We start from the raw sequence: 12,591 nt of genomic DNA on the forward strand, positions 1-12,591 counted from the left end.
GAGTTGTGAAACCACTGGGCAGTTGGCATGAACACAACTATTGCCAGCAGGTCCCAGAGCAGCTGGTGGAACCAGTGCTGACTCTTCACCTTGCTTGGTCAGCGGTGTTCATACTAGCTTGAAAGAGGAGGGGGCTCTTTTTATTGTTCGTTCGTTTGCTTTGGGGTGTTGGTTTGTTGACTTCTGGTACCAAGGATGGAAACCAGACCCCTGAACATGCTAGACAAATGAGCTCCCACTAAGCTACATCTCTAACCCTGACATATTTGTACTTTCAAAGAAGAATTCTCAAATTTTAAATTATCTAATCATGAGCATCTTGGAAACAATGTGCTGCTTGTCAGTGAGATCTTCAGAGCACTGTCACCTTCAAAAGAGGTAAGGGCATGGATCTCAAAAGGATCCTTGTCACTTTAAGGTTCTTTTGCTTTTGTTTTTATTCATCTGTGTTTATTTGAGTGATTTGCTGTTTGTTTTTATTTGGTAGAACTGGGGTTTGAACCCAGGACCTTGCACATCTTAGGCAGAAACTCTACCATCTGAGCCACTCTACCATATCTTTTTGTGTTGACTAATTTTTGAGATAGAATCTGATTTTATGTTAAGGACTGATTGGGCTGGAATCCTCCTATTTATTCCACCATGCATCTTGGGGATGACAAATGTATGCCATTGCACTCACCGGGAAGATAAATTTCCTGAGAACTGTGAAACAATAAAGGCTGATTATTTTCCAATTATTTCTTTTTTTTTAATGGCGGGGGCCTCACTAAAGTTTTACTTAGCCAGCCTGAAAGTACAATCCTTGCTATCTCTGTCTCCTGAGTACCTAAAATCGCTAGCTAACAATCCTAGTTACTTGACTCACCAGGGCAAACTAGTTTTAAGGTTCTTCATGTGCGCTTTCTGTTATAGCTAGCAGCAAGGGAAAATCTGTAGAACTTACCTCTGCATGCAATGTCTACAAGTATTTAATGGAAGGGGGTAGAAAGCTCATGACAGTCTCCTGGATGTAATTCCAGAAATTCTGAGGACAGGAAACAATAAAAAAAATTGCAGAAAGGGATTTATGGTAATTTTCCATAACTCAAGCCATAAATCTGAAAACATGCTTATAGATAAAACCTCCATTGTCATAATTGCATTCTGAATGGAAACAGAAATTAGAGCTATCTGGGACTGTGTTTTCAAGTGGAGTAATTTGTGTTGGGATTATCAGAAATAGTTGTGAAGGCAAAAGATAATGATCTTTTATTCTTGCATTTTCCCATACTTTTAAATCCTTCTACTTACAGCTAAATAAATAAATAAATATGATCTAGCTTTTAATCTTCAAAATATTGTATGTAAAATTTATCCTCGCTAATTCAGCCTGGACATTTACTGTGGAGAGATTTGCATTGATTTCTGTAAGTTTTTCGATGAATGTTTGCAATGAACCTGAAGGTACATGTTATTTAGGAATGGATGTCAATGTCTGTGTGCTTTCCAATTAAAAAAAGGAACAAAGGATTGGAAATAAATGTGATTACGATTGCATTTCATGTTCATTAGGATTAAACGGCCTTAATAAGAATGTGTGCTAACAAGTCTCTTTCCTAATGATAGTGAAGTCAATACTGGAATTGTATCCAAGGGCTTTGTAAGTAATACCAGGCTGTTTAGTATTCAGAGCGCGGTTTTCTTGTTCCATGAGGATAAAATAAGTGACTACATTTCAGCCCACGCTGTGGGCTACCCCCCACAATTCTCTCCAGTTTATAGACTCGCTTAACACAAATTTACTACTCCACTGTTTAGTAAGATACATACCCTGGGATCCGACTCATTTGATAGCTTTTGAGACTTGGGCATTGAATAATAAATTATGGGAAAACACAATTTTCACCTTGAGTTACAGAATATGAGTAAACGCAAGCGTTTCATTTGTTTGCTTTAGAAACCGCGATTCTTTTCACACCAGAGGAGACACTGGGGAGTTGTTATGCAGAACTTTTAGGAAGGTGTGTGGTGTTGTAAAGAACCCTTCCACCCACCTTGCACTCTGCACATTTCACACCTGACCCTTTTGACGGTGCTTATGGCGCTGTGTTGATAAGAAGAAAGCGTGGCGCGTGGCGAGCTCCCGAAGTGTGCAGTGGTACAGTGCCGCCACTCCGGTGTGGATAGGGCCTGGCATTGCCACGGAAAGGCAGCTGTTGCCACCACACTGACTCGGAGAGGGTACATTCGACTTCCGTGCCGCTAGCTTGCCAACTGTGGCCCTTTAAGACTTGGTCAGGCTGGCTCTTCCCTACGCGGCCATGCATCCTCCAGCTGCCCTGGCCCTTGCTGGCCCTTCTCACGCTGCCTCCTTTCTTCCATCGCAGTGGGTTTGGAAGGCACGTTCCTGTGGCCTCCTCTCCCCACTGGCCCCTCTGCATAAGAGCACCGAAATCACCACCTCCTCTGCAGACAGCGGAAACCGGGACCCGGGCTGAAGCATGGGCTTCCTCCAGGCCTTCCAGGGACTGCTAGTGGCAGTTTGGGGTTTTGTGTTTAAATAACAAGAAAGAAACAAGATTTTCTGGCTATGTTTCCTCATTTGCAAGATTCTGAGCTGATCAGTATCTTTCTGGAAGGTGGTGAAGATTAAGAAGGAGCCTCTCCCAAGTTTTCCTCATAACAGTCTCGGTGTCTTTGTAAACGTTGTGATGTGAGTTGAAGACATTTACTGAAAGTCATGACATACCCAGAGCATATTTGTGTTTTAAAATTTCCATAATTATAGGGAGGGAGAGAAGGAGGGAAGAGAGAGAGGAAGAAAGAAAGAGAGGGAGAGAGAGAGAGAGAGAGAGAGAGAGAGAGAGGGAGAGAATCCCACTCATTCAGGAATCTCTGTTCCCTGTCTGGGCGTTAGTGACACGTGTATGCTCCATGCTCCAGCCTAGAATATTTGTTGTGGGAAAGAATCTGGGAGAACCTGAACCAAGCTGCTTCTCCGGCGAGCTCCTGCACTTTCCTCCCTCTAGTTCCCAGCTGGTCAGCCAGGACTTGTGTCTTCCTTCTCCATCTCTCCCCACCTCCCTCCATGTTCACTTGCTGTTCAACTGGATCAATAAGGTTTGGGGACATGGTTTGTTGGCAAGTTTGCTAATGTGCAGAGTGTAGCTTTGGAGAGGGCATCTATTCTTCATACTGAATGAGCTGTTCTTAATAAAGGTGACATAGTTAATGAAGTAAGTTGGTGTATATGTGTGTGTGTGTATTGTTTCAAATGGTTTTTCTTTCTTGCTATTGTTTCTAACATATTTTATAAGATGATTTCTTTGTTGCTTTGTATGTCCCTCCTCCATGGTATATCCCCTGTTTTCACTGTATTTGATGTAGGTCTAATTTGTGGAGGGGAAGGGAAAAAACAAATTGTTTAAATAGGGATACAGGTGGACCCATTGCAACAATGAGATGTACAAGACGTTATGTCTAATACGAACTTTACAACTTTGGTGCCGGGGGCTGAGGCAGGGAGGGAAAAGGAGGGGAGATGGGAAGGGATGGAAGGGGAAACAAAGGAAGAGGCAACAATGCTTGGTAAGAAATGTACTCATTATCTTGCCCATGTAATTGTAACCCCTCTGTATGGTATTTTCACAATAAAATAGAAAGAATTTCAGTTTTAAGTAACTGGATTTTTGTTGCTATATCGTCTTGGTAAGTTTCGCCACAAAGATTAGAACTATTATTTGAAACTTATGTCTTGTTCTTAAAAAGAAAAGCCCACACTGTCACTCAGCAGCTTCGGGCAATGAGCCAAATGGGAAGATGTTTGAGAGGCCAGAAACTGCATGACAAATGAAGCCAGTCACAGGTGCCAGATGCTGGCAACTAACTGGTTTGCTGGCATGGTGCAGGTGGCAAATCCCCAGACTGCAGGCAAGCATAACTTCAGGACAAAAAAAGTGGCAATGAACTACATGTTACGGGGAGTGTTCGCAATGCATTATCAGATGATCTGGCCTTGGGAACTCAACTTCCTGCATGTGTTAGTGGAAGAGCTGCGTGTGAGTCTGTGTGTCTGGGTCTGTGTCCATGCCTGTGTTTCAAGGCTTTATTTCTGCTTCATACTTGACACACTGGCTTGCTGCCCCTGTGCTACACCTCCAGTTTTTTGCTGGTTGTTTTTAGGGTGAGGGCTCACCCCATGCACTGGTTATCTGGGGGATGAGATCCTACCCCAGATGCTGTGCAGCCCTGACACTCGATCCACCTACTTTCAAGTTCTCTGTCATCATTGGGTCAGAGACTCCCTCCTACCATCCAGCTTCTCTCCCTCAAGCCAGTCTCCTGGACTTTTCTTCTCAGGCTGATCTGCCACCATGATCCTCTCAATCTTGGCTTTTTAAGCAACTAGGATTATAGACATGAGCCCAACAAAAAGCCAACTTTGTGGGGATATTGTTGGCATATAATGAAAAGCACACAGGTTTTGACAGATGCCCCATTTGGAGTAATGAGCATTTCGGACACCATATAGAAACATTCCCTCACTTTAGAAAACCCCCTCTCATACTTACACAATTAGCTTCATCCTTCTCCAGACACCCCATGACCACACTTCCATTGCTCCCAGTGTCCACTGCAGAGCTATTTTGTCTTTTAGGGAGATTTATGCTAATGAGCCACCATATACACCCTCTTTTGTGTCCAGTTTCTTTAACCCAAAATGTTTTAGAGATTCGTGGGAACACAGCATGTGGTATCTGCTGCCTTCTGCACTGTCAAAGTGGATGATGAGTGTTTGTCATAGTAAGTGTTGCTCTCCTGTGGACAGATTCAGTTAATTTCAATCGTTCTTGCCATAGAGAATAAACATTTCATCACTTCATGAGCATATGCTTCCATTTACCTTCCATAAATTCTTAGTAGAGCAATTGTTGGGTCAGGTGTATAAAACAGAGAGTTGTCTGAATGCCTCAAAGTATGTTCCACATGACCCTCTCCTACGTGAGCAGGGAGATCTGTGAATAGTGGCTGTCACTCCTATGATCAAGTTGATGAAAGGCAGCGGGATGTTCAGCTGCAATTACAAGTCGTGCTCAGTTGACTTTAACCTAACCAATAAGTAGATTGTCCTGGGGACCTAGAGATTTAACTTACTTGGATGGGATTTCTAAAAGGGGTCCTACAGAGAGGGGCTCTTGGGCTGGCCTGGAAGTGGCAAGCTGCGGGATGTGGGGTCCTGAGTTTGCAGGTGCCCCGTGAGCCCTGGGGGCAGAGCTCTGCCTCTGGAACATTGTTGCGGAAGCCCTGGAAGCAGAGGACCGAGCCAAGCATCCCCTTAACTTCTTGTCCAGGGAACCTGAGAGAAGATACGCGAGAGTCCTTGGAAGCAGCTACACGTACAGCAATTTGCTTCACGGGAGCAAAAATATTTCACGTACGTATGTACAAGTTTATGAACTACATAACACACTTTATAGAATACGTTGCCAATGTGATTTGCCACTTTACATCCCCAAGTTCAACAAGTTCAACCTGTCACGGGCTGTTGCATGGTTGCTGATTTCATCCATCCAGGTGAGTGTGTACAAGCATCTCATGGGGGTTAATGTGTCTCCGATAACATCTCATTTACACATACTCATTTTATATATTTAATGTGTGTGTGTCATATGGTATCCCTTAGAGTGTTCTTTATCCAGAGGTGATATTAGCCCTCTGGCTCAAGGGCCATATAAGGCCCGGGAAGTCATTTGGTACAGCATGGACAGACACATCTGTTTTTTCTTTGTTTCTCAAGGACATTTGCCTGCACTGAACGTTTTGCATGTCCTGTCATGAGGTGATACGCATGCAAAGGGCCCTTGGTAGGGAAAAGCACCCCTCCCCACTCTGCCATGTCCTTTATCTTTCCTGGTAGTTCATCCTACATCCTTCTCCTGTGTGACCACTCCGTGGTGACTTCTCCTGCAATTCAGAGCATAGCAGGTGCACACCGACACCCGGCCTCAGGAGGAAAGCATCCAACATTTTCCCACGAGATGTGAACTCTCTATGAGTTTTATAGATGCCCTTCCATTGCACAAGGATCTCGCCTGTTGCTTTGCAGAAAAGTTTTTAAATATTTTCTCACAAGCAGACTCTGTAATTTTAGTGAAGAATTTAAGCACCTGTGGAGAATGTTCTCAATTACAGGGGATCAGAAACAGAAACCTGCTGTTTGTCCATTCCACACTCACCGGAGGAGTCCAGGTTTATGACAGCATCACCCATCAGTCTCTTCCTCCTTCATGCTGTTAGTCAATTAGAGCTGCCGCAGACACGTGCATCAATCTGCACGGCTTACACAACAGAAACTGGACTAGAAGTCCAGTTCTGGAAGCTAGGATTCCAAGGTCAAGATGCTGGGAGGGTTGATTTCTTTGTGCATTTGGAGATTGCTGCCTTCTTGCTGAATCCTCACCGGGCCTTTCTCTGGGTGCCTCTGACACCTCCTTTTCTTCTCCTTTAGATTCCAGGTCTACCCTGATTATACTATTTATCCTCAGTTATCTCTCAATGCTTACACTGGAGTCTGGGACTCAGGAAGGAGTTCCATTGTTCTTAACATTAGATGTAGATGCATGTGTAATAGAGCTCTAATAGTAGATGCTACTCTATTTTGTGGAGCCTGAGGTGTCACTAATGCTTCAATTCACTTCACTTTTAGAAATAAGATGGGCTGAGAGAGTGTGGCTTGATATCAATAACAAAAGGCTCCTAGTGCAAGTGGCTTCTATTGACAGAAAGTTGACAAGCTAAAAATGATAATATATTCTCACTAGAAATTCACATCAATACTTGAAGGAAGCTGGCTCATAACAGTAATCCTAACTACTCAGAAGGCTGAGTTCTGAAAATCATGATTTGAAGCCAACCCTAGGATACAAATCCCTAAGATTCTTATCTCCAAATAACTAGCAAAATGCCATAGGTGGAGGTGTAACTCAAGCAATAGAGCACTGGCCTTGAAGGAAAAAGCTAGGAAGAGCATGAGGCCCTGAGTTCAAGTACCAGCGTGCGTGTACACACACACACACACACACACACACACACACACACACACACACACACACACACACACACACCGGAGAGAGGAAATAAAGAGAAAATAGAACTTAAAACAAAAGTCTTTCCAATTAAAGAACCTCATTCACATACCTAAATTTATTTAGGTTTATAAAACAGTGCTGGCTGGAAAAACTGAATTGGGAATCCTACCTATATACAACACAGGATGGATGTTCGAGACTCAAAAGCCCTATGCAAAGGTAAATGCCCATGGCAATAAAGTAGATTTCCATGAACTGAAACAGTACAATGTCAAGGGGAAACTCTGTCTGAACAGGAAGTTGGCTTAAGAATCTTTTCTGACTTCCTGTCAGTTACCTGATCCTAAGGCATGGAGTAAGAAAGCAAGAACTGCATTATTAGACAGAAGTAGAGGTTTGGGTTCTGATAGGATATAGTTAAGAAAGAATTCAGAGCCAAGTGCAAGATTCAGTATGGACAGAGATTCTAGACAAAGCCAGCAGGGGCTAGACTGGGAACAGATACATCTGTGAGGAAAATAAACAAAAGTGAGTGATTTTAGATGCAGGAGGTATGTTTTATACCCTCACAGCGCCCAGGAGTTCTCATTTGCATTGGTAGTGTTCTAACCAATGCCTCCTGTACATTTTCACACAATAGTCTACTGATTGGATATACAATGTTTCGGGTGTAATGGTGGTTCAATATCTTAAAGTTTAGCGTCTACAGGTAAGTGAGGTAGAGCCAAGCATTACCACGCTTCTGAACCATTACATGGAGGAAGGTTTTTATAGATTTTATAGAAGGAGGCGCTTCGGCGATACAATTGAAATGTGTGTTGTGTCAAGTCCTTTCTCTCGCAGTGAGTGGAATCCACACTCATTAAGTTGGTTCCCTCCGGAGAAGGATCGATGATCCTTTAGGCTCAGGGAGGCATGAGTTCTCACCCTCTGCTTCTTGTCTCTGGGAAAGCAGGTCCAGCAGGGGGTGCTGAGCCTGAAGGGATGAAGTCCACCACTGACGCCCCCCAAATCCTCAAAGCCTCTCTCCAGGCACAGACCACTGTTTACTCAGGGTTACAGAAGTGGAGCAGCGCGTATTTTATCCTTAATCCTGAGACATTCTAGCAGCAGGACTGGAACAACCGGTCCTTGAAAGTATCCATCATTGTCTGCCTGGAGAGACCCGGGAAGAGAAAAAACCAACAAGCCTGAGGAAGTCTCTCTCCAAAGGCTGGTGTACAGAGACCGAGGCAGAAAAGCAACATGCCCACCCTGGTGAAACTTTCCTGAGCCTCCTCATTCCCACCCAGGCTGACCTGGTATGACAGTGTGACACAGCTAGACCAGGGACTCTGCCGTGCTCTCTCTGCTTCCGTGGGCCAGTGTCTTCACATCTCTGTGCCTTGAGTAAGCCGTGGGCAGCCAGACAGTATAATAGTGATCAACCTGATGTGTTGTGGGCAGGTGGAACTGATGAAGCACGCTGCACCTAGTGTGAACTCACAAGGAATCCTCACAAATAAAATCATCCATACAAATATTAGCTTGTGACTGTTTACACTTTTACCCTTAATGATTTAATTCTAACAATACTATGATTACTGTATTCATATGGCATTATTTTTCTTTTCTTAAAAGGGTTCTCTGAGCTTGTTATAAACCATTTACACTGCCTGCCCCCCAGGAAATGACAGGTCTGTTACACACCAACTGTGGAGGGAGAAGAAGCTGCAGAGACTGAGGGAAATCTAGGGCCTTGGTGGGCAAATTCACAGCGCATGGGGCCCTATAAAGAAAACAAAACTGTTCAGAGAGACTTAGAAAGCAGCATGAAATACATAGGCAGACCTGTAGCACTCTATCGGGTCCGGGGCAATGGTGTCCACACACATCTCTGCGGACCTACTTATAGCTCTCTGTGGCCAAGGATGCAAGAAGGGCTTCCATCCCAGGGAGGAGGGGCCTGCCTGAGAGAGAAGCCCTCAGAAAACCTTCATTCGGAAGGTTCCCTTGCCAGAGAACATGGGGTAACCTACCTCAGGCTCACCAGGTCTGGGGAGGACCCTGAGACGGAGAGGGGGAAGATGCCAGGCAGGCAATGGTCAGGGAGGGGCGGCTGAAGCGGAAGCTATGTGGGCTACAGTGGGGCTCTTCCCAGTTGAGGATGGCTGGCTACCCTTCCACCAGCCAGCAAGTCCTGCAGGTGCCTGAGGCCCCACCCTGGGGTCCCTCCAGAGCAGGCTGCCATCCTGGGGCCCCAACACAGGTAGCGAGTAGTCTTAGTGATGCCAGTGTCTGTTAACAAGATCCCTCTACCATCCCAGAGCTGGAGTTCACCCTCCGTGGCAGCAGAGGGCTGAGGACAGCTTCTGGCTCTGCTCTGCCTGTGAGAGTCTCGCACCTAGTCTTCCTGAGCTCCCCTCAGACACACAGGATCAAAGCCAGGGGCCTGTCAGAAGCCCTGAAGAGCCCTGAGGACCCGGCCCCTCACCGCAGGCTGTGTGTCCTGGCCTCTTGCAGAGCCTGCCGCAGACCCAGAGACTCTTCTGATGGTGCTCACCTCTGCCTCCAATCGGGAATTTAGCAGCTTGCCCAGAACTGAGAGTCACTGGTGCTTTGTCCAGATTCTCTGTGTGTGGATTTCTTCTACCACGGCCCCCTGGGGTGGGAGAAGGAGGCCAGGGTCTGGGGGCCAGCATCACCAAACTTCCTGCAGGTGTGGGAGCAGTACCTTTCTCTGGTCGACTCTTACCGTAGGTGTGTTGTTAGGACACGATTGATTTCCAGGTCTGGGAACTGAGCATCCCTCTCAGGCCTTGCTCCTGCACAACTTGCCACCTTCACAAAACCTGAGAAATGACTGAGACGGATTGGACCCAGATTGTCTACTCATCAAGATCATACTTTCCCGTAAGACAGAAATAGAAATAGAATAACATTCAAGGTCAGAGCTGCCCTGAAATGAAGTATGCCTGGCTTTGCCTCAAGGATCATGTGTTACAAGGCCTTGGAGATCCCAACTAGCATCCGGGCCTCGAGACCCAGAGCTGCTCTTCCCCAAATTCAGCCTGATGCTCAGAGGCCTTGAGCATAAAGAAAAGCTCCGGCTTTCCAGGCCTCCATCCAGCATGCAGGAGTGAGGGGACCCCGCCCCCTGCTTCCCCCCCCCCCGCTGCTTCCCCCCCTCTCCCCAGTAGAGCAGAGGGGCAAAGCTCTACCAATCAGGTGTGGCCTGATTTTAGCACACAGTGTCAAGGTTCCTGAATTTATTTGTAATTTTGTAAAAGAGGAGGGGAGGAAAGGAGGAGGGAGGGAAACAGGAAGGGAAAGAGGAAGGAAAGGGAGGGAAAGAGGAAGAGAAGGGAAAGGGGGGGAAGGAGAGGGGAGGGAAGGAGAGGGGAGGGGAAGAGAGGGGAGGGGAAGGGAGGTGGGAGCCAAGTCAGAAAGCTGCACTGGGAGCCATCGTCTCCACCCGTGGACAGAGGGTCGGGCTGGCCTCCCCAGGACCAGCCCAGCTGTCCTAAGCACAGCACAGAATGTGGTTAGTGGGGGGGCTGCCCAGCTCCTCTTCTGGCAGTCTTTTGGGGCTGGGCATAAGCACATGGGGGCCGGTTGTGTTAGTCATCTGGGCAGATGTCATGTGTCACACTTTTATCAGGTCTAAGAAAAACCAACTCACTCACAAGTAAGAATAAGCATAAGCACTTTTCTCCACATGCAGTACCCTCTTGATTCGGTGGTATTCAGTGGACTTGCAGCCCACCCTCCTCATGGCTGGATGAAGTCACTGCTCACAGGGCGATTCACCTGCTCGGGGACCAGCGGGCACAGAGGAGAGCTCCGGGTGCACGGGCCTGCCCCATCCTGCTCTGTTCAGGAGCACCTGAAGCCAAGTGTCACAACTGGACCACCAGCGCCAGAGACACGGGTGGAGGGGCTTCAGGGAGACAGCCGTCAAGAATGGAGAATTAGTTTCTCCCTTGTGTCCGTAACCAGCCTCTTGTTGGAGAAGGATGGCCAATAGACACATGAAGAAATGCTCAACCTCCCTAGCCATAAAAGAAATGCAAATCAAAACAAGATACCACCTCACCCCAGTTAGAATGGCAAAAATCAAGAACTCTAACAACAACAGATGCTGGAGGGGATGTGGACAGAAGGGAACCTTACTTCATTGTTGGTGGGAATGTAAACTTGTTCAATCACTTTGGAAAGCAGTATGGAGGTTCCTCAAAAGACTTCACATAGAGCTCCCCTATGACCCAGCAATCCCACTTTTGGGCATTTACCCAAAGGCTTACAAACAAGACCACACTAAAGCTACCAGCACAACTATGTTTATTGCAGCATTATTTACCATAGCTAAGATATGGAACCAACCCAGATGCTCCTCAGTAGATGAATGGATCAAGAAAATGTGGTATATATACACAATGGAATTCTATGCCTCCATCAGAAAGAATGACATTGCCTCATTTGTTAGGAAATGGAAAAACTTGGAAAAAATTAAGTGAAGTAAGCCAAGCCCAAAGAAACATAGGTCCCATGGTTTCCTTTATTTGCAATATCTAGTATATGTATGAGTCAAGCAGAAAAGGTCAGATAATGTGATGTTAGGAAAATGAACCCTTAGATATGTATTTTAATGTTTTTTTTCTTTCATGCATGTGTTTCTAATGCATTTATAAGATTATCTCTTTGTTGCTTTGTATGTCCCTCCCCCACAGTATAACCCCAGCTTTCACTATATTTGATGCCGGTATAATTTGTGGAGATGGGGAAAAACAAGTCGTTTAAGGATACAGGTGGACCCGTTGCAACAATGAGAAGTACAAGTTGTCATGTTGAAAACGAACTTTACAACTTTGGTTGGGGGGGGGAGAATTGGGGGGAGGATGGGAAGGGATGTGAAGGGGAAACAAAGGAGGAGGCTACAATGCTTGATAAGAAATGTACTCATTATCTTGCCCATGTAATTGTAACCCCTCTGTACAGTATGTTCACAAAAAAAATTAAATTAAATTAAATTAAAAAAAAAAAAAGAATGGAGCATTAGAGAGGTTGGAGGTTCCCATTTCCCTAAGCTGCAGGAACTGCTCTCCCTCTGGGGAAAGTCCCGAACACCAAGACCATCTCAGCAACGCCATCTGCAGCCGCCTTCCCTTTCCAGAGGCCCGAGGCCTCTGCCAGGGGCTGACGGCAGCTGTGGCCGCCGGAAGCTCAGGGGACAGAGAATGTTCACAGGACACTGACAGATTCTGCAGAAAGAAGTCACCAGCTTCAAGTTTCCTCCATCTTGAAAGCCAAGAGCGGTTCAAACACTTGTCTGTTCCGGGCTGCCAGCCACACCCGGGGACTTCCCGGGGATCGTCAGCAATTAGAGGACACATTTTTCCCAAGGGTAGTAGCCGTTTCCAAAGATATCCCCAGAAGGTGGGGAGGACACCTCTACAAGACCCCTTCTTGGAGGAACCGCAGGCAGCCCCATCCCCGTGCCCTCCCCCACACCCCTCATAAGTCAGCCCTTGGCCGCCAGGCA

General features: G+C 46.2%; 1 non-coding gene across 1 annotated transcript; it reads right to left on the minus strand.

The window, feature by feature from the left end:
* Positions 1-481: 481 nt before the first annotated feature.
* Trnal-aag (transfer RNA leucine (anticodon AAG)) lies at positions 482-554 on the minus strand. The gene has a single exon. It is a non-coding gene; the product is annotated as a tRNA-Leu (tRNA).
* Positions 555-12,591: the final 12,037 nt, after the last annotated feature.

Source organism: Dipodomys merriami, unplaced genomic scaffold, assembly GCF_024711535.1.
Source record: "Dipodomys merriami isolate MVZ:Mamm:240054 unplaced genomic scaffold, mDipMer1.0.p SCAF_99, whole genome shotgun sequence".
Classification (NCBI taxonomy): Eukaryota; Metazoa; Chordata; class Mammalia; order Rodentia; family Heteromyidae; genus Dipodomys; species Dipodomys merriami.